This window comes from Eleutherodactylus coqui, unplaced genomic scaffold, assembly GCF_035609145.1.
Source record: "Eleutherodactylus coqui strain aEleCoq1 unplaced genomic scaffold, aEleCoq1.hap1 HAP1_SCAFFOLD_33, whole genome shotgun sequence".
Classification (NCBI taxonomy): Eukaryota; Metazoa; Chordata; class Amphibia; order Anura; family Eleutherodactylidae; genus Eleutherodactylus; species Eleutherodactylus coqui.
Genome location: NW_027102239.1, coordinates 1,216,571 through 1,240,145, shown reverse-complemented (window position 1 = coordinate 1,240,145; position 23,575 = coordinate 1,216,571). Strand labels below are relative to the sequence as shown.

At 47.3% G+C, this 23,575-nt stretch overlaps 1 long non-coding RNA gene across 1 annotated transcript in view; it reads left to right on the top strand.

The window, feature by feature from the left end:
* The window catches only part of LOC136600985 (uncharacterized), a 320,140-nt gene extending 297,917 nt beyond the window's left edge, over window positions 1–22,223 (top strand). The window contains exons 2-3 of the long non-coding RNA XR_010789283.1: window positions 21,893–21,993; window positions 22,158–22,223. This is a non-coding gene — a long non-coding RNA (uncharacterized lncRNA). The remainder of the gene's footprint in view (window positions 1–21,892; window positions 21,994–22,157) is intronic.
* The last annotated feature ends 1,352 nt before the right edge of the window (window positions 22,224–23,575 follow it).

Here is a 23,575-nt window from a genome sequence, read left to right as displayed (position 1 = left end):
ACACTATAGCAGGTTAGTGTGAGAGCGCAGAGTGCTGCTGAAGGGGCCACGGGATTGTTCCTTTTAGAACAAAAGTTCCTGGCGGGAACAAATCCCAATCATCATCTTCTGTCAAGTCACTAAGATGACTAATTCGATATTTTTGTATCTAAGTGAACTGAATATGGCCGCCACCACAACTTGCCTCCAGCTTTCCTAGTCTTCTGCACAACATCATTGCATGTCTACACCACTTTGTTTTCAGGAGCCGAGGCAAGTGGGGTGACGACTACCGAGCGAGGCTCTGTTCGTGTCAGTGGTAGGGAGCTCCATGATGGTCATCAGGTTACCAACATGTTCTGTCACCCAGCTTTCCTAGTTCCTGAATGGCCAGCTTCACAGAGCGCCACTTTTTACAACCCATACCCGTCGCTGAGGTCAAGAAATACCCCAAAAAGCATTAGAGGAGGGGGGAAACCTGGTTTTCTTGCCCCATGTGCCCATCCCAACCAGCCTCTGTAATTACCCCCGCCGTCGGACATAAAACGCAGTTTACGTTATTTTAGGGAATACTAAAATGCTCCTCTCTTCAGTAGCTCCACTCTAGCCACTTCACTGATCTGCTGGATAGAATGTATTGGCTAGTGGTAGGATCTCCCAGCAGCCACTACACTCCAGACGCACCATCCAATCAGTGAGCGGGGAGCAGGGCTAGTGAGCGGCAGCTCTGGGGAGGACGCAGCAGTTCTGAACTCCATGTCTTCTGGGGTGGGTGCGGTGGCCGGGCTTCAGTTCCTGCAGGCAGAGCTGCACATCCAGCAGGTGAGGCCATCCTATCTCTAGTGGGCATTAGTGTTTACAGCTGCTTTAACCAGGGCATTGTGGGTAATGGGCGGGGCCATAGTCTCCGCTGGGGCATTGTGGGTAATTGGGGGGGGGCTCTCTAGTCTTCGCTGGGACTGGTGGGGTCATAAATGGAGAGGTTTATGTGCACAACAGAAGCAGCTGCACAGCGCTGGCCAAGTCTTCATGCATGGCTGTCATTGCACAGGAGGCTGGAGGGGCGGCCCCAACTGCACCGCTCTGCGCCATTTGCGTGCGGCGCGGGGACTTCTTACAGAAGTGACACCATTGTACCCGTGGGATTGGTTTACTGGGCTAACAGCTGGCCACGGGTTCCCGTAAAAGGGAAGTCCGCGCCAATATCTGCAGTGGCCGAAGGTTCGTGGCCACTGACTGGTGCCCGCTCATTACCTCGTGTGAACATGGCAGCGATGAGCGGACTAACGAGGAAATGCTCATTTGTTGGCTGATGGCGTCTTTTACATGGGCTAAACATGAACGGCTCCTTGTCGTCTCTCCGTGTAAACCACAACCATAGCTGCGGATTTGGACAGCTCCCAGTGTGTGTATATATATATATAATATATATATACTGGGAGGAAGCTGCAGCAGCGCCGGGCAGCGCTCCTAGGTGATGTGTGTGTGTGTATATATATATAGGCCTTAGGTTATGGCTGTGATGATAGGATTTCCTCCTGTCAAAGTTGCATCGCACCGCACAAAAATCACGCTTTCATGCGATGCAACAGAGAGGAAGGCTCCATAGGGTAACATGGGCCACGAAACCTCACGAGTCGCGGGCATATCGGGATGTCGCACCCTCCAAAACATGTGAATTGCCCCATTGGAAAGCATGGGCCGAACAAACACGTGATGTGTCGCAGTGTGACTTTGTCGCTCATGTAAACGCGGCCTGAGTATTAGGGGACTCCCTAATATATACGAGCCTCCTAACATTTAGGCCATGTTCGTAGCTTGCTGGACCACGTGGTGCTAATAATCTCCGCTGTCGGTGTCCTGCGGCAGATTTGTACGTATTGCTGCGAACGTGTCGGACGCTCCTCGACTTCACAGCAGGTTTGCTGTTTCTGTGTTCATTGTGTGAAAATCCTGCTTAAGACGTGTTCTGCCTCCGAACGCCAACCGTAAATGCGCCAATATTCAGATGGAACATAAACGGTTGTATTCCCACGTTTGAGCGTTTCACTATTACCCGACTCCAGTTTACCATATGGTGCAGCCAACATGTCTGTTCATCATATGGCAGAAGGACGGCGTAATACTTAATTTCTCCTGCGGGGGCGTTGCAGGGGAATTGAACACTTCGGCCTTTTTCACGCGGCAGAGCAAATATTGCACGTATATGAACCGCGGCTCGTTCTATCTTTGGGCGGGGCCTTGCATCACCCATTGTTTTAATGGGGCTGGCGGCAGCATCGCACCGCGTGCTAGGTGCGGACAGCCGCAGCGGGAGGGAGGGGAGGCAGTTTTATTACAAAAATGACTCACATCCACAGAAAAATCGTACGTTAGCGAGCGCGAAAACGGGCCGCGATTCACGGCCTGGTATCGCACTCACTGTGTGACATTAGCCTTACTGCCAGATCTTCCTTGGATTACAGCGGATCGCTGGGGGTTCAGCTAACCTAATGCCAACACAATGGATCTCCCAGCTTTCCTAGAACCCTCTAGAGCAGTGCTCCCCACCTCCGCCCCTCAGCGCCCCCAACAGGTCATGTACAGGATCTCGTATAGTAAGAACACCTGTGGCAATGTCTGAGGTACCGATGATAATTACATCACCTGTACAACACTGAGGAAGTCCTGAAAACATGACCTGTGGGGTCCCTAGGACTGGAGGTGGGAGTCACTGCCCTACAGTGATATGACAAAAGGAGGCTGACTGGCCATTCAGGGACTAGGAAAGCTGGGTGACAGAACTGTTGGTAACCTGATGACCATCATGGAGCACCCTACCGCTGACACGAACAGAGCCTCGCTCGGTAGTCGTCACACCACTTGCCTCGGCTCCTGAAAACAAAGTGGTGTAGACATGTAATGATGTTGTGCAGAAGACTAGGAAAGCTGGAGGCAAGTTGTGGTGGCGGCCATATTCAGTTCACTAAGATACAAAAATATCATGAGTTCAGAACTGCTGCGTCCTCCCCAGAGCTGCCGCTCACTAGCCCCGCCCCCGCTCACTGATTGGATGGTGCGTCTGGAGTGTATTGGCTGCTGGGAGATCCTACCACCAGCCAATACATACTAGCCAGCAGATCAGTGAAGTGGCTAGAGTGGAGCTACTGAAGAGAGGAGCCGCTCCAATCTAGTCTTGTGGAGCTAGTGAGCGCTATATTACCTTCAGAGGGGAAGGATGGGTGTGGGGCTGCTGGATCCTGATGGGTGTGGGGCCGCTGGATCCTGATGGGTGTGGGGCCGCTGGATCCTGATGGGTGTGGGGCCGCTGGATCCTGATGGGTGTGGGGCCGCTGGATCCTGATGGGTGTGGGGCCGCTGGATCCTGATGGGTGGGACGCTGTTGGATCCTGATGGGTGGGACGCTGTTGGATCCTGATGGGTGGGGCGCTGTTGGATTCTGATGGGTGGGGGGGCTGGTGGATCCTGATGGGTTGGAGGGGGGGGTTGTTGGATCCTGACAGTCATCAAAGAGATGACAACCAGCTAGAACTAGGAGTAATAGATGCAATATAGACCATCCACCATAACACTGATGCATATGGTTGGTGAGGAGACAAACTGTTATAGGCGTGCCGCGCGCCGAAGAAAGAAGATCTGGCCGCAAAGAAGAGAAGATCTGCCCGGTCCGCTACGGGTAAGTTATTCTTATTTTAGGTCTCCCGCGGATCCGGACGGCTTCCATAGGCTTCAATAGAAGCCTGCGGGAGACCCGCACCTAAATGGAGCATGTCCATTTTTTTTTCATGCTCCACATTTTTCTTAATTCACTTTTATTGACCATCCGCGGGTATTTATCTACCCGAGGGTGGTCAATGCATCCCTATGGGGTGCGGATCCGCGTGCGGGTGATCCGCTGCGGATTTTAATTCTTCTTTTCACCGTGGACATGAGGCCTAAAGGCTCTGCATATCCAAGTGATTCTGTTATTGTTTTTTTGCCACATGTTGTACTTCATTTAGGTGGTGAAAATAGTCTGATAAAATTAGTGTATATTTATTAAAAGCGTCAAAATTGAGAAAAAATTTATAAAAATGTAATTTATTTTCAGCCACAATATCTCAAACATGTGCAAACATACTGTACAAATCTTTGATAAGATATATATTTCCATCTGTTTACTTTATTCTGGACGCACATTAGAAAAACTTCAGTTTTTTTTTAACAATTTAGGAGACGTACAAATTTTACATTGATTTTTAACATTTTGAGGAACACTTTCTTTTCCTGCACCAAGCCAAGATTGCAAAGTCTCATGGGTGTCCAAATGATAGATCCCCCCACAAATGACCCCATTTTATAAACTACACCCCTTAATGTATTCACTGAGGGGGTCAGGAGGATTTTTACCCCACAGGTTTTGTCAAGAATTAATGCAATTTGGAGGGGAAGAAATTAAATTTCATATTTTTGCAAATATGTCATTTTAATTTTAATGATGGGATTTTTTTCTATATTGCACATGAAGATGAGGATTGGCACCCCCAAAATGGAGACCCCCCGTATGTCCTGTGTTCAGAGATATACCCATTGTGGCCCTAATCTTGTGTCCGTATGCACAATGGGGCCCAAACCGAAAGGAGCAGCCGGTGGCTTTGTGAACAGTTATTTTGCATGAAAGTGTTTTAGGTCCCATTGCTCACTTGTGGAGCCCTTGAGCACTTTGGAGAACCCCCACAAATGACCCTGTTTAAAAAACTAGACCCCTTAACGAATTCCTCTAGGGCTGTGCTGCGTATTTTGACCCACAGTATTTGAATGAATCTGAGCAAAGCAGAAGGAAAAAAGTTAAAGTTGTACTACCTCTAGCTTGGATACAAAATGTGAAACAGACCCTGTTGTATCGCCTCTAGCTTGGATACAAGATGTGATATGGGTGGGCAAGCTGCCACTTGGGATGCATTATGCATTGACACTTGGGGGTCAGGATAACAGCATGCTGACAATAGAGGGCAATGTATAGCTTTATGTCTTTGGTGATGTTAAATTCATTCTCTGTGGCTGATTTTACACAAGTGAGCACTATATCAGCCCGAGAAACTCAAACCAATATCTCGCATGGCAAATATGCGAGTGTGTCTACCAGTGCAGTGCGCCTTGTAAGAACAATGCATTGTGATGTGTGTATGTGTGTAAAATATATACACATACATACATACATACATATACAAACACACACACACCGCTGTAGGAGCAACTGTAAGAAACAAAATAAATGGTGGGAATATGGCGGCCGCCTGATCTTTCACGCACATAGTATTCATAGGGGAGGTCCCATATTTTCTCGGTCAAGTATTAACGGGAGAGAATACTGCTGGTGAAAACGAAACCACAGAAAGCTTAGGCTTAGTTTTGTCCCAATATACGGCCGTGACCATCACCAGCGATGCTTTTTTTTTTTTAGAGGATTAAATCGCATCGCTGCCGCGCACATTAAAAACCACATGTTTTTGTTTAACGCGCAAGTCGGTAGGACTTTCCAATGTTAACATTGCAGCGCATATTTGTCGCCTTGTGATGCGATAAAACGCAGCCTCCATAGGATTACATGGGAGATTTTAAAAAACGCACTGCGCAGAAGGACACAGCAGGCTGCGATTTTCTCTCTCAGCATCACATCAGTGAAAACCTTGCTGAAGGGAAGGGAACCGTCGGGAATCATTGGCTGCGAAATCTGCTTTTTTTTTTTTTTCAATTACCAACGCATCGGTTAAAAAAGGCGCGATTTTACCCGCTGGTTTGAAACCACCCTAGAGAAAAATAGGGCAAAAAGATGGAGAACTGGGAGGTGACCCGCTAATCTCTATGGTGCTGTAAGTTTGGGTAAATCCAATAGGTGGTGCAACACGTTTCTGTAAAACCAACAGAGGGCGCTGCAATGTTACTGTAGAAACCAATGGACAGCATGGCAGGTAGCTATACATAAACTATACAAAATCTGAATGGTTGCTGCTGCCGCCACCATTTTTTTAAAAGGTACGCTCAGTTCTTTCATAGAGAACAAGAAGGTAGGTACTTACAATTCAGGTAGGTAGGTTCAGTTTGGGCCTGGGAGAGACTCCAGTGGAGACTGACGGAAAAATGGCTGCTTACAACCTGTGGTCCTTGTTTCGGGTGCGTGTGTCACCATCGATCTAATGTATCTTACTGCATAGATATATATCTAGCTATAAAAATAGATAGTTATATATCAATATAGATATTTCTAAAAATATCTAGCTTTACGTATAAATTTAAACTTCTATAGTTATGGTTTTGTAAGGCTGAAAACAGACATACAGAATTTGTATTATTATCAGCATTATTCTTATAATTGCCATTGATGTTATTCCAGGGTCAGGTAATACACTGCATGAGGCTTTGACCAATTTTTACTATTTTAGGTAAAAAGCTGCATTGACTGCACTTCTGCATTTAGTGCGATATGGTAGGACTGCAAGCAAAGCCTGAGACAAGATCTTGGTGCGCCCCATGACAATACATATCAGGTAGGTATCCTGCCCTAGAGGTATGAAGGCACCATACAGCAGCACTCATCTGTAATCCAACCTGCAGGGACATTGTGTGCTGCTGTAATGCCCCAAAGTTACTGTAAGATTCTATTGCTTTACTGGTTTTTGCTTTTTTTGGTGTTTTTTATCTTTCATCCCAGTGCTACAAAGACCGAGGACAGAAAGCTCTGGCACTGAAATACTGTGATGAGGCTTCAGCCATGCCACCTGTTACTAAAGAGGTGAGGACTGTCAGTAGTAATGTGGTAACACAATTCAACTGTTATTTCAGCCATTGATTTACTGACCTACTCCACTGCTTACTGTATTGATTCTCTAGAATAGAGCCTCCATAGCCGCCTGTTCCCCATCTTCTATACTAGAAGCTAGAAGTGGTACAACGCAGTACTAGAGTCCCCTTGCCTGTCCTTATCTTATCTTTTATCCAAGCTACAAGGCGTACAACAGGGTACTAGAGCCTCCATTCCCATCTGTATAACCTCTTGTATCCAAGCTAGAAGTGGTACAACAGGATACCAGAGCCTCCTTGCCCACGTTTCATGTTTTGTCACCAGCTGCTTCCTTTGGGTAAGTGAGAATAGTGAGAATTTTGGCCCATGTGAAAGGGGAATTACTGTATGCTAAACTGTTCACTTCATTTTCATTACCTTCCATGACATTTATGGAAATGACACAGCACAGATTATTGTTAGGGGTTCCATCACACTCCCCTTCTGTAGCCGCCCCGCCTCCACGCTCCCCTCGTGTAAGCCCACTTTCCTAGTGTAACCGTATTGTCACCACACCCCCCTTATGTAACCATACCGTCTTCACACTCCCCGCATGTAACCATACCACGGTTCGAAAAGTGTCATAATAGAGCCTTAAAGGGGTTCTGTCATTAAAAACAAAAAAATATACTGTATACTTACCTATTGCTTCCCAGGGAGCCTGCTTACCTCTTCTTCTTATCCCAAATCTTCTCCTGGAGCCGCTTGTCACTTCGGTCACGTGACCTCCAGCAACCCGATTTTCCTCCATCCGGTCAAAAAGTGTACATTGCGCTACCTTCCGCTTCCTTCACTAGTGACGTATGCGTACATTGCCTTGTCAGGAAGCGCGGAATGAAAGCAGCCGTGTGAGACAATGGCGCGACTGCGCACGTGCGAACCCGGCACACGACTGCGCATGCAGCTATCCTGGAGATAGCTATAGTCTATGGAATATACACGGGCTTTAGCCTTGGCAGTCGTCGTCTTTAAAATCTATGTATAGCTACCTCCCATGCTGTCCATTGGTTTCTACAGTAACATTGCAGCGCCCTCTATTGGTTTTACAGAAACGTGCTGCACCTATGCTCCCTTTAATAAATGATCCCCAAATAGGGGACGTATCAGATGCAACACGCTCAGGCAGCACTCCCGGCACACCCACAATGCTCTGAGGGAGCTGGAGGACCTTTGCATAGCCCCACCCAACGCTTTCTCAACTGCGCCCTCCCCCCTCCCCCTCACATCCTCCTCAGTCCTTCCTCTTGCACCGTGCTCACGCATCCTAGGCTTGCAGAGCCTGCAGGACTCGTCACCTCCCTACGCAGGATGGTTAAGCAGACGATGACACTAGAAGCAAGCACTAGTTTGCCTCTGAAGGTGCGTCCGTCGGTCGTTTTGAGAGATCTCTTTTGGTGGACGCATTTGGAGTGGGGACGGACGGAAACTTTTTCCCAAAAAAAGGAAAATTGGCTTCGAGCCCATAGGGCTTTATTGGCTTCCCCTGGGCTGGCATTAGTAGACCCTAGTAAGAATAAGAATAGATCAGCATGGTCATCTGAAGAAGTTAAAATGTACAGCAGGCCTTTTTTTTCCCCGCCATACATAAATAAATTCATCCATCCATCCATCCATAACTATAGATTATATAGAGAAATAAATCTTGCTATTTGTATAGCGATAGATAGATAGATAGATAGATAGATAGAGTAGATTATAGACATACATTATATCCAGATGATAGATTTTAGATTATTTATATCTGTGTTAGATTTTATCATCTATATTAATTATATAATAGATCTATGGATTATCTATCTATCAATCAATAGATCTATTATATAATCAACATACATTATAGAATCTACATATATACATAATACAGCTTTATGTGTTTGTGTATGTATGTAGATATATAAATATATATATATATATCATCTAAAATCTATCTTTAATCTATATGCACAAAATCTATAATTCAGATATAATCTATATCTATAATCTACATAATTAATAAATAAATAGATAGATTCATTCAGTCATACTCATTCATACATACATACATACATACATACATACATACATACTGTATGCAAATGAGCCAGGTGTCTGGCAGGCTGATGTCACTGCATTGTGATGTCATCAATTTAGAAGTATAAATACCGGACTTGGCAGCCATGTTAGTCAGTCTCCGCTGCAGCTCGGAGACGGGAGGTGGGGGATCCCCTATCTCCTCCGAGAAGCCACAGAACTGGACCCTTTTTATTTTTAGCAGAGTGCATTTTTAATGCAGCACACAAGGGGGAGACAGCGGCCTACCAAAATCTACTGGGTCATATGACGTGGCTGGCGGTGGGCGGGGAAGTGGTTTTTACTCTATCTTCCGCTGTGCTACAGCGGAAGATAGCGTGACGCACTGCTTCCATTGACTAGAATGGAGGCCGGCCGCGCGTACACCCGCGGCAAATAAAGCATACCGCGGGTGAGGTCAGGTGATTTCACGGTGCGGAATTCCATCGTGGAATTCCGCACCGTGAGCATTGAGCTATTAGGTTCAATAGAACCTAATAGCTGCCGGCAACGCAGCAGATTTACGCAGCATAAATCCCTCCGTGGGAAGGAGCCCTAACTTTAGCCAGCAGAAGGCGCCATAGTATAAGGCAGAAAAAGAAAAGCCCCTAGGCAACCCAAATCCAAAATTGGATTGCAGAGGGTTAAAGAGGCCCTGTCCTTTTTAGAACGACGGGGGTAAAATCATACGTCCTGATCAGCCCCGCCCCTGACACGTTGGCGCTTTGCGATAAATAAGTGGGTTTTGTGTTGCAGTTTGGGTACCCAGTCTCTAAAAGGTTCGCCATCACTGATATAGAGGAAGCCCCGACATGTTGGATACACATGGGAGTGCAGCGCCAAAAACGCATGGAACCGTAGTAAGAGGAAAAACAGTGTGAAAATGGCCTTATAAAGATATATGTTTACATTTAGGCTGGATTCCGATGAGCTTACGCATATTTGCACAGACAAAGAAATAACACGCAATGATTATCTCAGCTAGTGAAATAGACAATTAGTATAATATGCGTTCTTTCCCTATGAGAATGTACGAGAAAATATAGTATGCTGCGTATTTTTTTGTGCGATCGAAATGCACATGGAAAATACGCGCCTGTGAACAAACCCATTGAAATCAATCATTTCTATTTTCTGTGACTTTCATAGGTGCAACTGCCCCAGAACAAATGGAATCCTGTCCCCTTCACCAGCAGTTTACACTCCGTGCCAGTGCGCGGAAGTTTGGAAATTGCTACGGGATGACAGGCGCCGCCCGATCTTCCCTGCAGGTACTGTCACTACATGATAGGGCAGGTCTTATCTTTTCCCGAGCGCACAAATAACGGCCGGGAAAAGAAGTGGTAAAAACAAAACCGCAGAAATTCCACATTGCAAGAGGGCAGTGTTTCGATACACTCTCCTGCTCTGAACAGAGCGGGAATAAAAAAAAAAAAATCAAACTGCGCATGTCCGTGATGTGAAATTAGTGGGCATGCACAGTGCTATACTTACCACATACGCGGCCTCTGCCGTCTATCTGCCGGCAGAGAGTATTGGTTGCAATTTGTAAAACACCGCAGGAGACCCACAGTGTGTTACGTATACGCCCGTGGACATGAGCCCTAAGGCTGCTTTCACACAGGTAAAATGCTGCATTTTAAAGCGTTTTCGAACGCCATTTTCTTCCTTTTGGGGATGGTGTATGTTTTGGTTATTTTTTAAGTTATATAAGGAGGAATAATATGCAGCAAATGCGTTCGCCATTTTTTGGGGATGGAAGATTTTTCTGCCTTGTGGGTCGAGGAGGTATGCAATTCTTTCTTTAGTTCTAAGATCTTTGAGCTGCTTCCCTAGTAAGGCCCCCGTCCTATTGTCGTGCGCATATAATTGCATTCTGAGTTTTTGAAACGCGATGTCATGTTTAAAAACCAACAGGTTTTGTAGCTTCGCCCGAAGGTTAAAAAGGTCTGTTGTCCTTTGTGGGGTAGGTTTATTTTTATTTAATGCTTCTAGGGATTTAATTTTGTCCATTAGGAGGTTAAATTCCTCTTCTCTTTTCTTTTTGGCTCTTGCTCCAAGTTTAATAAATATGCCTCTCATGTAGGCTTTGTGTGTATTCCACACTGTGGAGATGTTCGGGACTGATCCTATATTGTTTGCAAAAAATCCTTCTAATTCCTCTTTAAGAGCTAGTTCGTGCTCAGGATGGTTTAAAGTGTATTCATTTAATCTCCATGGGAATGATGGGAAGTAGTTGAATTTCTCTTGGAGCGTTAAGGATATGGGGGTGTGGTCAGACCATGATATTGTTCCAATATCCGCCTGTAAAACCCCCTCGAGGCCTGCCCGCGGCAGCAGGAACATATCTATCCTAGAATAAGATGCATGTGGCGCGGAGAGAAACGTGTAGTCCCTCTACGATCCATGCATGCACCTCCACACGTCGTATAATTCTTCTGAGTGTATGATTGGGACAATGGGTGACATGCCCCTGCCGCTCGCGGTGGAGTCCAAGGTAGGGTCCACCACTGAGTTTAGATCTCCTCCGATCACCAAATTCCCCTCTCGAATTTTAGCCACTTCGGAAAGAACATGTTTGAAGAATTTGGCCTGCCTTTTAAATGGGAAGTAGACATTTACTAGAGTGTAGGTGGTGGCGTTAATTACGCAGACTAATATTAGAAATCACCCGCCTGGGTCCACGTATACGTTTTTTTGGGAAAATGTAACGTTCCGGCTAATGGCTATCATTACGCCTTTCTTTTTTTTCCCTTCATTTGATGCCAGGAAAATGTTTGGAAATTTAGGGTGGTTGCAGGGGGGGTGTTTATCTCTCAGGAAGTGTGTCTCTTGGGCGAGGAAGATGTCTGAGTGGGACTTAAGAGCCTGTCTCCAAAGCATGCTACGTTTATAGGGGCTGTTCAGGCCTTTTACATTTAGGGATATGATGCTAATGGGCATAACTGGTAGGTGGTTTATACGCTGGGGAGTCGTTGTGTTTTTTCATATTAAGTATGGTGGGGGGGAAGGGAAGTGGCCTCCTACTGAACCTTTTATAACTATATTTGACATAAGGAAAAAAAACATCATTAACAGTTAACAAAATCAAAATATTGTTCATCCAGCGCCTATCTGCACTGGATGAATGAACCTTAGGTAGGGGTGGCATTTTAAACCATCCACTTTAGGCTCCGTAAAGGAGAAATATAACTATGGGTTCAAGACCCTTTACAACATCAATTTATGCGTGTCTGCCATGCTTATCTGCTGTTTTCCAGTCTTGTTCGATTCTTGTAGGAGATTCTACCGCCGTCCTCAGAGGCTTCTGAAGGATAGGGATCCCCCATTGTTTCAGGAACGAGACGCCTTCTTCTGGCGAGGTGGCAACCTGGATGGTTCCATTTTTTGAGATCAGTAGTTTGGTTGGAAATCCCCATCTATACTTGATGTGCGCCTCTCGTAGTGCTGCTGTAACTTCTGTAAACTTTCTCCGAGACTGCAGAGTGGCGGCTGAAAGATCTGGAAATATTTGTATGTCTTCATATGGAGTCGGTAGTGTGCCTCTACGCCTTCCAACTGCCAAGACTTCCTCTTTTATTTTATGGAAGTGTATTCTTGCTAAGATGTCTCTGGGGGCTGACTCAGGGACAGAGCGTGCTTTTGGAATTCTGTGGGCTCTGTCAACTGCATATTCGATCTCGGGAAGGTCCGGGAGGAGCGTTTGGAGTAATTTGAGTATATATTGTGGAATGTCAGGGGGGGTCACAGTCTCTGGAACTCCCCTAAATTTGAGATTGTTTCTTCTGGATCGGTCTTCCAAGTCTATGACCTTCTCTCTCAAATATGCGACTTCTTCCATACTGCCATGCGCATCTACCAACTCGTTGTGGGCTTTGGTAAATTCTCCCATTTTCCGTTCAAGGTGGTCAGTTCTGGTAGCTAGGTGGTCGATGTTAGATTGTAATTGACCAGAGAGGCTCTGTATATCTTTAGAAATGTCCTTTTGCAGCGAGATTAGCATAGTCTTCAGAGCGTTTATAGTTAAGGGGCTTTCAGAGTCGGGATAAGCTTGGAGATTGTTGATAGGATCTGTCTGCGGGGGAGTTTCTTGTGGATTGTTATTTTGGCTCTTTTTTGCCGCCGGTCCTTTTGGGGAGGGGGAGGCTGGTAGGGGGTCCTGAACATTCCTTTTCCCTCCGCTTCCAGGGGAGGTGTTGGGATTGGCTGGGGTAGGCGGGAGAGATCCTGTGGAGGAGTATGGAGACAGAGCCGCAGGGCTGTGGGTGTTGGGTATTTCTTCGGTTACGGGGATGTTTGAATGAGATGTGGCGGGTTTGTTTTTGTTGCTCTGTGTGCCAGGCGGGAAGTACTCTGAGAGTCTCCTGGGGGCCGTTGCTTTAATACGTCGCTTAACCATCCTGAATAGTTAATTCTTGGATATGCGCTGTGGATTGGTCGCTATTTGTTGTATAGTGGTCTACCGGGTGGCGTATTCTTTATGGAGGCGTTGGAAGGCGTAGTTGTTTGTTAAAAGTTCCTTTAGAAGCTCATTGATGTTGAGTGGTCCTGTTATGTGTTGCTGAGGAGCCTCATGTGGCGGGTGGAGTTAGAACATAGAGTCCTGCTATTCCATCTTGAGTGCCTTAGGTAGTGCTCCTGTAGAGTTTTGAAGATTTGTTAAGTGTGGCTTTGCCTGATAAGAGTCCTTTCTTTTTTTAGAACTATCAGTATTTGCTGAGAAGAAAGTGTTTGGGATTGAGGAGTCCGCTGGGTCGCACCGGGAATTTGATATTTGCGTCTACGAGGCGCGCGATGTATTGCTTCCTTGGGTGTTGCGGGGGCTGGGACTTGCTTCCAGGCTATTTTGTAATGCTGAGGAGGCTATATAGTGTTTTTCTGTCAGTACCCTTTGGCACAGGGTCTGTCTTTGTGGGTTGCTGACAGTTTCTATATAGCAGTCTGGCTATGCAGATATTCCTCCACAGATCACTTGGCAGTAAGGTGGGGAGGTATTCTCCTTGTAGTTAACTGTGGGTCCCTCTTCTCAACACACTTAGGCCTCCTTCCCACGAACGGATTTACGCCGCGTAAATCCGCGGCAAAAATCCACTGCGTTGCCCCATGCTATTAGGTTCTATTGAACCTAATAGCACAATGCACACGATGCGTAATTCCACCGCGGAATTACGCACCGTGAAATCTCCCGTTGTCACCCGCAGCATGTTCTATTTGCTGCGAGTGTACGCGCTGACGGCTTCCATTGCAGTCAATGGAAGCCGTCCGTTCACGCTATCTCCCGCTGCAACCAGCGGAAGATAGCGTGAAAAAACGCTTCCCCGCCTACCGCCGCGCGTCACGTGACACGGCCGGCCACGTCATGTGACGCGGTGGGCGTGTCACATGACGCGGTGGGCGTGTCACATGACGCGACGGCGGAGGGCGGGGAAGCGTCTTCACGCGATCTTCCGCTGGTAAGTATGGGGTCTCTGGGGGGCGCCGTGACGGGCTTCACTGCGTAATATTACGCGGCGGAGCCCGTCACGCTCGTGGGAAGGAGGCCTTAGGGGCCTCGTTGCTCTTTCTAATGGGCAAGGATTGGCTTTGTTTAGTGCTTTGAGAAAGGGATGAGAAGAGGTTCAGGTCCTGGTTATCTCTGTTTTGGCCACTAGATGGTGCTGTGGTGCATTGATATTTGAACTGCACTATACTTTAATGGAGCCTGCTGTCGGTCTGAGAGCTCCGGGGAGAGGACCTCTGTTCCCCCGCTGCACGTCAGAAATAGTGAGTACTGCTTTAAACTTTGCCTGGTGTTGGTGTGCTGGGAGGATCACAGTATCCTCTCTTTTTTACTTTTACTTTTCTGCTCTGGTCTGGCTAGTATGCCAAGCAGCCTGCTCGACTCAGGGGGGAGGGGGGGGGGCGAGATGGCCGCTGCCTCACAGGGAGCTAGAGACTAGGTGCAGATCTTCCGGTGTGCCCGCCCGTGCTGATTGTCGGCTCTGGGGAGCAGGAGGGGGAAAACCACCAGCGTGGGGATTAGTCCAGCGGGGGATCACCCTGATGAGTGTATGTGCCGCCGAGTTGCAGGTTGGTGGCCACGGCGGTATATTCAGAGGGAGGGAGCCGCGGCTGTGTATTTGCAAGGCGCTGCGGTGAGAGCGCGGGCACTGAGGGTGACAGAGCCTCCCCTCCAAGTCGGCAGGGGTTACCTTGTGCCGTAGTCCTCTGCTTGGGGCTCCGTGAGCGGTCCTCGCCGGGTGTTTCTGAGCGCGGTACTTGTCGGGTTAGGCCGCGGGCGCGGGCCGCTGTGCAGGGCCACTGTGCAGGGCCGCGGCTCTTCGGCTTCTTTTTTGCGGCTGGAGATCACCAGGTGAGCCTTGTCCGGGCCGGTTGTGGGTTCTGGTGGGTCCCCAGGTGCTGTGCTCTTGTCTGCCTCTGTTTGGGTCACTGATTTGACCCAGAAAAGGGCTGAAAAGGGAGATTCTGTGGAGGAGCAAAACAGCGTGCGACCTCTCTCCTTGCTTGCTAAGCCACGCCCCGGGCCATAGTGTTTTTACGTCCTCCCGAAGTGGGCTTTACTCTCTGAGGACGTAAAAACATGTGTCCTGCAGAGAATAAAGCCCCTCGGGCTCTGGACGTGACAGCTCCATGCTGTCGGTGTCCGCAGCATGGAGCTGTCATCCCGGGCTGTTCGGACCCCCCCACCCCCGGCATTGCGATCGGCGCTATGCAATGGATATGGATGCATTAGACACCCGCAGGTAGTAAAATACCTGCAGATGTCATTTTTCCCTGCAGGCGCGGGTCCCGCGTGCAGGAAAAAATCCGGACATGCTCCATTCAGGCGCGGGTCTCCCGCGGGGACGGCTCACCACGGTTGAGAAGACATTGGGCGGGGCTATGCAAAGGTCTTCCGGCTCCCTCAGTGCATTGTGGGTGTGCCCGGAGTGCTGGCTGAGCGTGTTGCATCTGATATGTCCCCTATCTGGGGATCATATATTAAATGGATTTTTAGAACAGGGAACTGGAAAAAGTGCTTACTCTGTCCACTCTGCACATTGACCTGGTATTGCAGTACCTCCAGTACTGGTGCACCCCCTTTCCTACAGCAGTTTCCAAAAGCAGGAAAAAAAACTGATGAGCAAGAGGTGCAGCGCAGCTGCGGCTGCTAACAACCAAGCACTTAGATTTAGGCCTCATGTCCACGTGATACATGGCGGAAGTATCGCATGATACTTGTGCGACGGCTCGTGTTTTTGCGTGATGTCCTGTAGTTTTTATTTGTACCATTTTGGAGTTTATAAGACTTTTTTATCGCTGTTTATTATAACTTTTTTTGGAGATAGGAATCGGTTACGTGCACACTTCCCATAGACTTGTACAGGGACCCTTGGTGCGCAAATGTGCACAAAAATAGAGCATGGTGAGGTTTTGCACGCATGCGAAATGTGTGAGTAAAGAGAATTCTGAAGGCATCCATTGAAACAAATATGTTTGTGTGAAGCGGCCCTTACTGTACTTTTGTTAGCACGAATCAAGCACATTTGCAAGCGCAAAAAAACACGCAACCATGCCGCCATTTATTGAAATGGGCAATTAGTGTAATTAGAATAATACATGTTCTGCCCCTGCAGAAATGCACGAGAAAATAAAGGGGACTGCTTTTTTTTTTAACAAAATGCGCATGCAAAATACACTTATGTGAAGGAACTCGCAGCGGGTTCTACTGACGTGTATTTAGCATGTATATTTTTCATGCGTAATATGCTGCGCAAATACATCTGTGTGAATCTGGCCGAAGAGCCCACGGTGGTATGCGTAAAACGCTGCGTCTCTGCGGTGAGAACACAGTCGTGGACATGAGCCCTAAGGCTGGAGCTCTATGGAGTCTTTCGCCATGACATGGGTCATGTGACCAAAGATCGCTGTGCAGCCCTGTGAACTTGCATTCTCAAATATATCAATGGGGTCGCGCAAGTTCCCACAACCTATAGATTGCTTAAACCTCTACGAGGTTGGATTTTTGCAATATATTGGTCGCAGCTACTTGTGAGTTGTATCGCAACTCCATTGTCTTCAGTAAGGCCGGTTGCACACGACCGCTTCACATTCCGAATGCGGGATACCACAACGGAATCTGGCTGTTAACCCAGACGGCGACCCTGCGTTCCTGCAGAATCTGTAATGCGGATGACCGCGAGAGTGAAGGAAGTAGCAGTAGTATGTATCTTTCAATGCGTGTGATTTGCTGCGGATCCTCCGTGTGGACGACGACTGTGGATTGAACAATAGGAAACCGGTGGTGTGAAGCCGGCCCGAGAGTGTGAGGTCGCAGGGCTATACAGCAATCTTGGTCGCGTAGCACTAGTCTCATTGCATGACTACGACTCCGCCGTTCATGGGAGCTCAGTGCTTGACCATCTCCGTCAGCTCCACAGAAGTGAATGGAGAAGTAGTCACACGTTTAAAGAAATCTCATCCATATAATGCGGAAAAACAATCCACAGTTTAAATTGACCTGTGGGGCGGATTTTAAAGCTGCCCCTTCAGCAGCCCTCTGCACTCACACTATAGCAGGTTAGTGTGAGAGCGCAGAGTGCTGCTGAAGGGGCCACGGGATTGTTCCTTTTAGAACAAAAGTTCCTGGCGGGAACAAATCCCAATCATCATCTTCCGCCAAGTCACTAAGATGACTAATCCGATATTTTTGTATCTAAGTGAACTGAATATGGCCGCCACCACAACTTGCCTCCAGCTTTCCTAGTCTTCTGCACAACATCATTACATGTCTACACCACTTTGTTTTCAGGAGCCGAGGCAAGTGGGGTGACGACTACCGAGCGAGGCTCTGTTCGTGTCAGTGGTAGGGAGCTCCATGATGGTCATCAGGTTACCAACATGTTCTGTCACCCAGCTTTCCTAGTTCCTGAATGGCCGGCTTCACAGAGCGCCACTTTTTACAACCCATACCCGTCGCTGAGGTCAAGAAATACCCCAAAAAGCATTAGAGGAGGGGGGAAACCTGGTTTTCTTGCCCCATGTGCCCATCCCAACCAGCCTCTGTAATTACCCCCGCCGTCGGACATAAAACGCAGTTTACGTTATTTTAGGGAATGCTAAAATGCTCCTCTCTTCAGTAGCTCCACTCTAGCCACTTCACTGATCTGCTGGATAGAATGTATTGGCTAGTGGTAGGATCTCCCAGCAGCCACTACACTCCAGACGCACCATCCAATCAGTGAGCGGGGAGCAGGGCTAGTGAGCGGCAGCTCTGGGGAGGACGCAGCAGTTCTGAACTCCATGTCTTCTGGGGTGGGTGCGGTGGCCGGGCTTCAGTTCCTGCAGGCAGAGCTGCACATCCAGCAGGTGAGGCCATCATATCTCTAGTGGGCATTAGTGTTTACAGCTGCTTTAACCAGGGCATTGTGGGTAATGGGCGGGGCCATAGTCTCCGCTGGGGCATTGTGGGTAATTGGGGGGGGGGCTCTCTAGTCTTCCCTGGGACTGGTGGGGTCATAAATGGAGAGGTTTATGTGCACAACAGAAGCAGCTGCACAGCGCAAGCCAAGTCTTCATGCATGGCTGTCGTCGCACAGGAGGCTGGAGGGGCGGGTGTATAACAGCACCTAGCGGAGATGGCGCGGCCCCAACTGCACCGCTCTGTGCCATTTGCGTGCGGCGCGGGGACTTCTTACAGATGCGACACCATTGTACCCGTGGGATTGGTTTACTGGGCTAACAGCTGGCTACGGGTTCCCGTAAAAGGGAAGTCCGCGCCAATATCTGCAGTGGCCGAAGGGTCGTGGCCGCTGACTGGTGCCCGCTCATTACCTCGTGTGAACATGGCAGCGATGAGCGGACTAACGAGGAAATGCTCATTTGTTGGCTGATGGCGTCCTTTACATGGGCTAAACATGAACGGCTCCTTGTCGTCTCTCCGTGTAAACCACAACCATAGCTGCGGATTTGGACAGCTCCCAGTGTGTATATATATATATATGTATGTATATATATATGTATGTATGTATATATATATATATATATATATATATATATATATATATATATACACTGGGAGGAAGCTGCAGCAGCGCCGGGCAGCGCTCCTAGGTGATGTGTGTGTGTATATATATAGGCCTTAGGTTATGGCTGTGATGATAGGATTTCCTCCTGTCAAAGTTGCATCGCACCGCACAAAAATCACGCTTTCATGCGATGCAACAGAGAGGAAGGCTCCATAGGGTAACATGGGCCACGAAACCTCATGAGTCGCGGGCATATCGGGATGTCGCACCCTCCAAAACATGTGAATTGCCCCATTGGAAAGCATAGGCCGAACAAACACGTGATTTGTCGCAGTGTGACTTTGTCGCTCATGTAAACGCGGCCTGAGTATTAGGGGACTCCCTAATATATACGAGCCTCCTAACATTTAGGCCATGTTACTGTACAAATCTTTGATAAGATATATATTTCCATCAGTTTACTTTATTCTGGACGCACATTAGAAAAACTTCAGTTTTTTTTTTAACAATTTAGGAGACGTACAAATTTTACATTGATTTTTAACATTTTGAGGAACACTTTTTTTTCCTGCACCAAGCCAAGATTGCAAAGTCTCAGGGGTGTCCAAATGATAGATCCCCCCACAAATGACCCCATTTTATAAACTACACCCCTTAATGTATTCACTGAGGGGGTCAGGAGGATTTTTACCCCACAGGTTTTGTCAAGAATTAATGCAATTTGGAGGGGAAGAAATTAAATTTCATATTTTTGCAAATATGTCATTTTAATTTTAATGATGGGATTTTTTTCTATATTGTACATGAAGATGAGGATTGGCACCCCAAAATGGAGACCCCCCGTATGTCCCGTGTTCAGAGATATACCCATTGTAGCCCTAATCTTGTGTCCGTATGCACAATGGGGCCCAAACCGAAAGGAGCAGCCGGTGGCTTTGTGAACAGTTATTTTGCATGAAAGTGTTTTAGGTCCCATTGCTCACTTGTGGAGCCCTTGAGCACTTTGGAGAACCCCCACAAATGACCCTGTTTAAAAAAACTAGACCCTTTAACGAATTCCTCTAGGGCTGTGCTGCGTATTTTGACCCACAGTATTTGAATGAATCTGAGCAAAGCAGAAGGAAAAAAGTTAAAGTTGTACTACCTCTAGCTTGGATACAAAATGTGAAACAGACCCTGTTGTATCGCCTCTAGCTTGGATACAAGACGTGATATGGGTGGGCAAGCTGCCACTTGGGATGCATTATGCATTGACACTTGGGGGTCAGGATAACAGCATGCTGACAATAGAGGGCAATGTATAGCTTTATGTCTTTGGTGATGTTAAATTCATTCTCTGTGGCTGATTTTACACAAGTGAGCACTATATCAGCCCGAGAAACTCAAACCAATATCTCGCATGGCAAATATGCGAGTGTGTCTGCCAGTGCAGTGCGCCTTGTAAGAACAATGCATTGCGATGTGTGTATGTGTGTAAAATATATACACATACATACACACATACATATACAAACACACACACACCGCTGTAGGAGCAACTGTAAGAAACAAAATAAATGGTGGGAATATGGCGGCCGCCTGATCTTTCACACACATGGTATTCATAGGGGAGGTCCTATATTTTCTCGGTCAAGTATTAACGGGAGAGAATACTGCTGGTGAAAACGAAACCACAGAAAGCTTAGGCTTAGTTTTGTCCCAATATACGGCCGTGACCATCACCAGCGATGCTTTTTTTTTTTTAGAGGATTAAATCGCATCGCTGCCGCGCACATTAAAAACCACATGTTTTTGTTTAACGCGCAAGTCGGTAGGACTTTCCAATGTTAACATTGCAGCGCATATTTGTCGCCTTGTGATGCGATAAAACGCAGCCTCCATAGGATTACATGGGAGATTTTAAAAAACGCACTGCGCAGAAGGACACAGCAGGCTGCGATTTTCTCTCTCAACATCACATCAGTGAAAACCTTGCTGAAGGGAAGGGAATAGAGATGAGCGAACGTACTCGTTTCGAGTACTTACGCACCCGAGTACCGCCATTTTCGAGTACATCAGTACTCGCGCGCAAAGATTCGGGGGGCGCCGTGGCGGCACGGGGGGTAGCAGTGGGGAGTGGGGGGGAGAGGGAGAGAGAGAGGGCTCCCCCCTGTTCCCCGCTGCTACCCCCCGCACCGCCACGCCTCTCCCCGCCCCCCGGCGCCCCCCGAATCTTTGCGCGCGAGTACTGAAGTACTCGAAAATGGCGGTACTCGGGTGCGTAAGTACTCGAAACGAGTACGTTCGCTCATCTCTAGAAGGGAACCGTCGGGAATCATTGGCTGCGAAATCTGCTTTTTTTTTTTTCAATAACCAACGCATCAGTTAAAAATGGCGCGATTTTACCCGCCGGTTTGAAACCACCCTAGAGAAAAATAGGGCAAAAAGATGGAGAACTGGGAGGTGACCCGCTAATCTCTATGGTGCTGTAAGTTTGGGTAAATCCAATAGGTGGTGCAACACGTTTCTGTAAAACCAACAGAGGGCGCTGCAATGTTACTGTAGAAACCAATGGACAGCATGGCAGGTAGCTATACATAAACTATACAAAATCTGATTGGTTGCTGCTGCCGCCGCCATTTTTTTAAAAGGTACGCTCAGTTCTTTCATAGAGAACAAGAAGGTAGGTACTTACAATTCAGGTAGGTAGGTTCAGTTTGGGCCTGGGAGAGACTCCAGTGGAGACTGACGGAAAAATGGCTGCTTACAACCTGTGGTCCTTGTTTCGGGTGTGTTTGTCACAATCGATCTAATGTATCTTACTGCATAGATATATATCTAGCTATAAAAATAGATAGTTATATATCAATATAGATATTTCTAAAAATATCTAGCTTTACGTATAAATTTAAACGTCTATAGTTATGGTTTTGTAAGGCTGAAAACAGACATACAGAATTTGTATTATTATCAGCATTATTCTTATAATTGCCATTGATGTTATTCCAGGGTCAGGTAATACACTGCATGAGGCTTTGACCAATTTTTACTATTTTAGGTAAAAAGCTGCATTGACTGCACTTCTGCATATCGCTATGGTAGGACTGCAAGCAAAGCCTGAGACAAGATCTTGGTGCGCCCCATGACAATACATATCAGGTAGGTATCCTGCCCTAGAGGTATGAAGGCACCATACAGCAGCACTCATCTGTAATCCAACCTGCAGGGACATTGTGTGCTGCTGTAATGCCCCAAAGTTACTGTAAGATTCTATTGCTTTACTGGTTTTTGCTTTTTTTGGTGTTTTTTATCTTTCATCCCAGTGCTACAAAGACCGAGGACAGAAAGCTCTGGCACTGAAATACTGTGATGAGGCTTCAGCCATGCCACCTGTTACTAAAGAGGTGAGGACTGTCAGTAGTAACGTGGTAACACAATTCAACTGTTATTTCAGCCATTGATTTACTGACCTACTCCACTGCTTACTGTATTGATTCTCTAGAATAGAGCCTCCATAGCCGCCTGTTCCCCATCTTCTATACTAGAAGCTAGAAGTGGTACAACGCAGTACTAGAGTCCCCTTGCCTGTCCTTATCTTATCTTTTATCCAAGCTACAAGGCGTACAACAGGGTACTAGAGCCTCCATTCCCATCTGTATAACCTCTTGTATCCAAGCTAGAAGTGGTACAACAGGATACCAGAGCCTCCTTGCCCACGTTTCATGTTTTGTCACCAGCTGCTTCCTTTGGGTAAGTGAGAATAGTGAGAATTTTGGCCCATGTGAAAGGGGAATTACTGTATGCTAAACTGTTCACTTCATTTTCATTACCTTCCATGACATTTATGGAAATGACACAGCACAGATTATTGTTAGGGGTTCCATCACACTCCCCTTCTGTAGCCGCCCCGCCTCCACGCTCCCCTCGTGTAAGCCCACTTTCCTAGTGTAACCGTATTGTCACCACACCCCCCTTATGTAACCATACCGTCTTCACACTCCCCGCATGTAACCATACCACGGTTCGAAAAGTGTCATAATAGAGCCTTAAAGGGGTTCTGTCATTAAAAACAAAAAAATATACTGTATACTTACCTATTGCTTCCCAGGGAGCCTGCTTACCTCTTCTTCTTATCCCAAATCTTCTCCTGGAGCCGCTTGTCACTTCGGTCACGTGACCTCCAGCAACCCGATTTTCCTCCATCCGGTCAAAAAGTGTACATTGCGCTACCTTCCGCTTCCTTCACTAGTGACGTATGCGTACATTGCCTTGTCAGGAAGCGTGGAATGAAAGCAGCCGTGCGAGACAATGGCGCGACTGCGCACGTGCGAACCCGGCACACGACTGCGCATGCAGCTATCCTGGAGATAGCTATAGTCTATGGAATATACATGGGCTTTAGCCTTGGCAGTCGTCGTCTTTAAAATCTATGTATAGCTACCTCCCATGCTGTCCATTGGTTTCTACAGTAACATTGCAGCGCCCTCTATTGGTTTTACAGAAACGTGCTGCACCTATGCTCCCTTTAATAAATGATCCCCAAATAGGGGACGTATCAGATGCAACACGCTCAGGCAGCACTCCCGGCACACCCACAATGCTCTGAGGGAGCTGGAGGACCTTTGCATAGCCCCACCCAACGCTTTCTCAACTGCGCCCTCCCCCCTCCCCCTCACATCCTCCTCAGTCCTTCCTCTTGCACCGTGCTCACGCATCCTAGGCTTGCAGAGCCTGCAGGACT